The following is a 7,432-nucleotide window of genomic DNA, read 5'->3' as shown; positions in this document are numbered from 1 at the left end:
TCGAGTACAAAGAGACAGCTGTTACACAGAAGGCATCTGCCCCGCCTGCTGGGAACACACGCTCCACATCCTTCTCTGAGCCACGGACTGCGAATCAACTTATTATCTTTTATCAAAGGTAAATGGAAGCGGAAGGATTGTCCTCTTCAGTTTTTCAGTTGACTAATGTTTGGCTCATTAATATGATTTGGAATTGTAACGAGAGGATCGGGAGAAGCTGAGATCTGTCTAAAGGCAAAGAGTAGGCTATCCCAGGGTTGCAAAAAATGGACAAGGAGTGGTACCATAAAACATAAAGAGGGATACATATAAAAACCTTTCCAGCACGTTAAAAATATTAAGACAGGGGCTATCAATTCATTAATTACAAATTTAACCATTGGGATGGTTGTGTTCAGTATTCAATGAGATAAATATTTAATCTAAAACTCAAACATTATAATATGTCCTCAACCTAGGTTCATAGATCAACAAGGACAGAAAGTGTTGTGGAGGGGAAAAGATGTTTACCTTCCTGATAGTAATATTCAGACTTTTATATAAACTCTACCTCATGATAATAAATTTGCTAACAAAATCATACTTACAGATTATATTTTTGTGAAATAATTGTTATTAATTTTTTACTTACATATGAATAAGATAATACTTAGAATATTTTAAAGCAACTCACCATCTTTATTGGGAGTTGGATCCAAATCTGTGGGTAAGACCCTAGGTATATCACCTTTATCTTCCTCCTGGACCCATAGAACTCACTATATACAGCCCAGACTCATGAGCAAACGAGAAAAGGCAGAGAACATTAAATGGATCCCATTTAAGCAAATGAATTCAAGATTTAAACTTTGGGCTTCATTATCTCCAACATAATGTCTATACTTGATCTTTTGTTTGTCTGTGGACTCCCCTTTCTCTTTCTTGCAGCTATTGTCTGTACTGCCTTCCATGGAGGTGAGGGAGACTCTTGCAACCTGCCTTAGGGAGTCAAAATACAGTATGTAGAACAATGCAGCCAGGGTGGGTAAATTGGCAAGAACACTCTGTGGCAGCCTTGAGAAAATCATGATAATTTGAAATGAATAAATGATGACAATTAAAAAATTGTCTTATTGTAGCATGCAAGAGTCACAGCTGGGTAAGACTAAAAGGAGGGAGGGGTTTATTAAGTTGGGGGAGGAAGGGAGGGGGATTGGGGTTGAAATGAAAGAACCTCATTATATAAATGTATGAAACTCTCAAACAATAAAACTTCACAAGGAACAATTTGTTGTTGTAAATAAATAGTGATTACTTTCTTGGCTTTTATAATTACTCATACATTTAAATCAAAATTATTGTGGTTTCTAAAATGAATTTTCCTAAAATATTTTCATTTTCTATTATGAAAAATCAAGTCTTTTAAAAAACAGTTTTGAGGAAAAGTGGTCTAGGGTGTTTATTGTGACTTTTGTTTAGAAAAGACACTAGCATCTCTTTTTGAAAAACAATTAAAATATATCACGTTTAATTTTATTGAAAATATGTACTAGAGACTGGATAGCTCAGAGGTCTAGGGTAAAACCAAACACAACAAGAACACACACACACACACACACACACGTACACATGCTCATGCACATACATAAATCAATGAAATGATTCCTAATGATATTCTGCTGCACTCAGATTGGTATCTTGTCCATTTGTCATCAGAGAGGCTTCTACTGGCAGCAGATGGGAGCAGGTACAAAGACTCACAACCAGACATTATGTGGAGAGAGAGCCTAAATGGGAGGTCTCCATTGAGTCCCTCCCCTTAGAGATCAGTGTACTCTGAGCAAGAAGAGGAGGAAAGGTTATAGGAGTCAGAGGGGATGGAGGTCACCAGGAAAACATGGTCCATTGAATCAACTAAGCAGGGCTCACATGGCCTCACAGAACCTGAAGGAGCAGGCACAGGGGCTGCATGGATCTGCACCAGGTCTTCTGCCTGTATGTTATGGCTGATAGCTTAACAGTGAAAGTAGTGTGTCTCTGACTCTTTTGCCTGCTCTGGGGTTGTCTTGTCCAGCCAAGATAGGAGGGCTTTGCCTTATCTTATCGTATCTTGTTCTGTTGTGTTTGAGTATTGTCTCTTGGAACCCTGCTTCTTTCTGAAGAGGAAATGGAGAGGCAGTGAGTCTGCAGGAGAGGAGAGGTGTATTGGGGGGGGGGATCTGGGAGGGATGGAGAGAAGGGAAACCAATCATGATCATGATGTCTTGTAGCAGAGCAGCATAGATTCCTCTCTCATTTGTACCTGCTCCCATCTGCTGCAGGAGGAGGCCTCTCTGATGCCGACTGGACAAGGCATCCATCTATGAGTATAGCAGAATATCATAAGAAATCATTTCACTGATTTTTTGGTGTTTTTGTTTTTTTGTGTATTTGTTTGTTTGCTTTTGGCTCTACCCTCAGTCTCTGAGCTATCTAGCCTCTGGTTCTTGTCTATCTAGGCAGTGTAGGGCATGGGCTCTCTCTTGTGGCTTGGGTCTCAAATCAAACCCAACATTGGTTGGCCACTCCTAGAAGTTCTGAGCCATCAATTGTCTCAGCACATCATGCAGGCAGGACATGTTATAGATGGAGTTGGTTTTTTTTTTTTTTTTTTTTGGTGGGTGGGTTGTTCAGTTTCTTTTTTCATAGCCTGCAGAGTACTTTTTAGCATCAGAGGCTAAAATGTACGGGTGAAGGCTCCAAGCTCGTTCCAGATCAACTTCTCTGTGTTCAGTGAGCTGTGTAGGAGTTGTTCTCGGCAATGGGACACTGATGTCAGTTTTCAGAGAGTGACCTTCTGTCCTAGAATCAGCCTGAGTTGTTTAGGGATCTCCATGGGACCTTGTTGGTCAACAACAACAACAAAAATAGAATACATTCTGCTTATAGTTTTCCCTTCCTTGCCTCTTCCCTGTTCTTACCCACCTCCTCTCACATCTGTCTCTGCCCCTTTCTGTCTCTCATTAGAAAACAAATAGGCTTTCAAGGGATAGCCATAAAATAAAATAAAATTAAATAATTAAATAAAAACAAATATACTAAAAATAAGACAAAGCAAGTAAACAGAAAGAAACGAGCCCAAGAAAAGGCACAAGAAATAGATAAGACATAGAGACCTACTCATTTACACACTCAGGAATTCCATAAAAACACAAAACTGGAAGCCATAATGTTTATGAAAAGGACCAGCATGGTAAAAAGAGATAAAAAAGAATAAAATAAAAAAATTAAAATCAAATGAAGGAGAAGAAGAAGAAGAAGAAGAAGAAGAAGAAGAAGAAGAAGAAGAAGAAATAGAAAAAAGAAAGAAAGAATACCCTGACATAACATATAAGACAAAGAACCTTGAAAGATGTCATTGAGTTCATTTCCTGTTAGGCATCTATTGCTGGGCATCTGGCCTACCTTTAAGAGTAGTTTATTTCCCTAGGGACTCCCTTGGAGAAAACTGAATTTTTATTTTCAAGTGGTTATCAATTGGAGATAGCTTCTTGGGATGGGGGTAATGTGGCATCTATCCACTTCTCTTTTTAGAAACCACTTCTAAAAACTTTCTTCTCTAGAAACCACTGGTGTAGACCTGAGTAGGCCCTCTACATGTTGTCCCAGCCTCTGAGAGTATCTTGTTAGTCCATTCTCTCCCACACTTATGCCTTTGGGGCTGGCTCACCCCCAAGCCCCACATCTAGGGCCAGTTCAACTATGCTGCCCAGGTGAGGTGCAGGGCCTGCTCTCTCTAGTGCTGCAGCTGGCTAGGGTCAGCTCTCTTGCTCTCACTCCCCAAGGGCCAGCTCTCCCATGACGGCCAGGTGAGGACTCGGAGCAGTTCTCCATAGCCCTCAGACATCAGCATGTCTCCAGGTGGCAGTCCAAACTAGAGGTCTCTGCCTGGTCTTTGGTGGTAACAGATCCCTGTTGCTTCAGAGCCACAGACCCTGGCCAGTCCCTCAGTGGCAGCACAGGCCAGGGCTTCACCATGGTCCCAGGTGGCATCACCAGCTACTCAGGCTGTTCCTCACTATCCCCGAGTTTTTGTTCTGCCTCTCTTCATTCTGCCCACATCCTTCTATATTTTTCTCTTCCATTTCTCCACCACTTACTTGCTCCTCTTAGTGATGTCCAGGGTCTCTGAGTGCCATCTCAGGAATGGTCTCAGGAGTGCTGTGCCCTACTCATACATTATGACACTGGGCAGGGATCGTCTCATGGTCTGCCCCCTCCTCAAAGGCCTGCATGGCACCAGACTGATGGTCATCTCAGGCTTGCCTTTTTCAGGGAATGTTAGGTTACTAATCATTTGGATATTCATAGGTCAGAACACTGAGCACGGACATAGCCTCTCTCCTCTCTGTCACCGCCTGACACATATGTGACACAGTAGCCACACCTTCAATGCTTCTAGGGGCAGGCTCAAACTGGTTTTAATAGGAATCAAAGTTATAGGTTGCGCTATTTAAAATTTTTGTGACCCTCTATTTATTTTTTCAGAGTATCTTAGTCACCTGGTACCTCATTTTGCTACTGCCTCTCAGCTTCCCTTTTCTGTTTTAGTGAACTTTATTATCATGTGAGTTTTATTTCATTAATTTATATTCATTTACTTATTTACTTTGTTTCTTGAGATAAGGCCTTTCTGTATATTTTTGGCTCTTCTTGAACTCACTATGTAGACAAGAGAGCTGGGGGCGGGGTCACAGTCTACGCAATGCTACATTGTTTTCCCAGAGTAGTCACCGCCCTTTTGTTTGCTACTGAGTGTCCTTCAAAGGCTGATCATTGTGTTCAATGCCTAGTCTCCAGGGTTGCACTATGGAAGGAGGTGATGACATCTTTAACAAGTAGGGCCCAATAGTACGTTTTTAGGTCACTGAAAATATACTTGAAGGGCACAGTGAGATTCTCTCGCTCTCCTCACTCTTCTTTGTTCCCTAGCTTATGATATATTTGAGTCTGGTCTGCCATATGCTCCTAATAGGATGTGCAGTTCTGCCACAGGCCCAGTGCAATTGATACATCATGGACCGGAACCTTTACAACTGGAACTAAGACAACCCTCTTCTCTTTACCCATCTCAGCGGTTTGTTATAATGGTAGGAGATAGGTCAACAAATCCTCTTAACTACTCGATTCAGGAAAGGAGATATAGACCAAGTCTCTTAATGGCATGAATGTCAAGGACTTTGTGGGCATCTCTTTTGACCCACCACAGTAACATAATTACCTTCCTGAGATGCAGTGCCTCTGTGCAAACGGTGTTGCTCACAGCGTTTCTAGAAGGATTAGAAGTAATCTTTGTCAGTAGTCTGTACACTTATCTTAAAGGACCAGAAAGGAAGTGTTTGTAGGTTTGTGGGCCACTTAACTCTGAGAGAAGTACTTATCTGCTGTATGTGACAGAAGCTATGGACATCAAAGTAATGAATGGCTTTGGGTGTGTTCCAATTGCTTTATTTATGAACACTAACACTTTGAATCTCATGTAATTTTCAGATGCCCTGAAATATCATTCTCCTTTTAAATTCATCCTAAAATAAAAAACGAATTGTCTAGGACATGGGCTGTGCGAAAGCAGGTACCAGATTTGGCCCTTGGGCTATAGCTTGCTGATCTAAGTAGGTGACTTCTCAGAGGACATAGGGCATGTTAGGGGATGAATAATTACACATATGGTCATTACATTCAGCCATTCTCAGAGGCACATTAGAGAGGCAGCTCACTTCCTTGATGGATTTATATTTCTCAAGGGCACAGCTCTCGTATAATTCAACAAAACAAAATAGCGACAGACATTTTAGAGACAATAGATGTGTTTTTGAGTGTCATAGTTTAGTGAAAGATGCGCAGGTACTATCAGCAGAAGCTCAGTTTGTTGTCAAGCTGAACTTTGTGATTAATTGACCTTCATTGGCAGCTAAGGCCTGATCCCAAGCCACAGCGGGGATGTCTCAATGTAAGTTGTTGGGTGTCTACATCCTGCTATAACTGTGATTGGCATGACCACCTTCTCTTATTTCCCTATTACAACACTGCAGTTTTTTCTTCTTGAAGCACTCACAGCTAGTTCTCACAGTTTAATTCTCTGTGCTCTAAAGACAAAACCCAACATCTTTTAGATTCTTATAGAAAAGCTACTAGTGACATGGTTCAGATTTGTTTTTTGTAATCTAAAGTCCTTCAGGATCTACGGGGAGGTCCTCCACTTGTCAGATGTATGATTTTTGACAGTTAGCCTTTTGAAACTTTAAAGTCCTGTAAAAATCATCTGTAAAATCAGGATAAAAATTCTCATCCTATAGTATTATGCTAGTGTTCAATCAGATTATGCCTGTTAAATTTCTGGTATATAATAAATGCTTAATAAACATTTTCTATAGCCACAAATATGGTGAGCCATCTTGAAATTTTCCAGGTTATATATTTGCTGTGATACTTACGGGGTATCTCTTGCTAATTTTGAGTCTAACTTATTTGTCCAGTAGCAACAAAATGTGATATTTTGTCTTTAAAATTTTATGTACAGTTTTATGGAATAATAGAATTTCAGCCATTTATCTTGTTACTATGAAAATAAGTGATTGAAACTATGTATTTATTATGCAGTTGGCACTATTTAGTTACCAGAAGCACTTTCTAGAGGTATTTTAAAAGACAACAATTGGTTGTCTCAGTAGACTAGACTTTCTGGTTGAGTTCTTGAGCATTAATTGTTTTTCAGTGTTGTGGATCCGAGCCAGGGCCTTGTACATGCTAGAGAAGGACTCGGACCCTGAGCTGCACTCCTGTCCTTTAGAATTTGCATTTATGACATGTCCTTAGATGATGTTAATGCCTCTGGCCTGGATTCACTAGAGAATCATTAGTCTAGGTGACCGCCAGTAGTTTTCCTATTTTGGGGTATTAGTGTTCTTTACTTTTGTGCATTCTAGCTCTTAATTATTATGCCAGTCTATGCAGCCAGTGCCAAGCAACAGAAGTGAACTATATAGACAAGACTTCCTGTTCTTTTGGATCTTCCATCCTAAGACTTACAATAGGCAGTACACATGAAGGAAGTAGCATGTACCAGGAGTCTACCAAAGCACTCTGTAAATGTTAGCCTATTGCATTCTTTAGATACCTAATAAAGAGATGTTACAATTACCTTTTTTTTTTCAAATAAGGAAGCTGAAGCACATGGGCTCAGCAATGTGCCCATGGTCCTACTATGCATGGCAGAGTAAGACTTTAACTTAGGTGGTTTTGTTTTAGAGCCATAAATATACACTGACAGTCTATATAAGTGTCTACATAAGACACGGTCAGTGTCTTAGTCCGTTCTGGCTGTTTAATGACAATCCAAAGGTTTCGTGGCTTCAGAAAAACAGAAATTTAGTTCACCTAGTCCTGATCACTGGGACGTCCAAGATCAAGTGGA

At 40.4% G+C, this 7,432-nt stretch overlaps 1 non-coding gene across 1 annotated transcript; it reads right to left on the bottom strand.

Moving 5' to 3' along the window:
- Positions 1-4,295: 4,295 nt before the first annotated feature.
- Positions 4,296-4,427, bottom strand: LOC114623766. Its single transcript, XR_003711821.1, has one exon. It is a non-coding gene; the product is annotated as a small nucleolar RNA SNORA17 (small nucleolar RNA).
- Positions 4,428-7,432: the final 3,005 nt, after the last annotated feature.

The sequence above is a fragment of the Grammomys surdaster genome, unplaced genomic scaffold (assembly GCF_004785775.1).
Source record: "Grammomys surdaster isolate TR1022 unplaced genomic scaffold, NIH_TR_1.0 201, whole genome shotgun sequence".
Taxonomy (NCBI): Eukaryota; Metazoa; Chordata; class Mammalia; order Rodentia; family Muridae; genus Grammomys; species Grammomys surdaster.
This window is presented reverse-complemented; position numbering and strand designations above follow the sequence as displayed.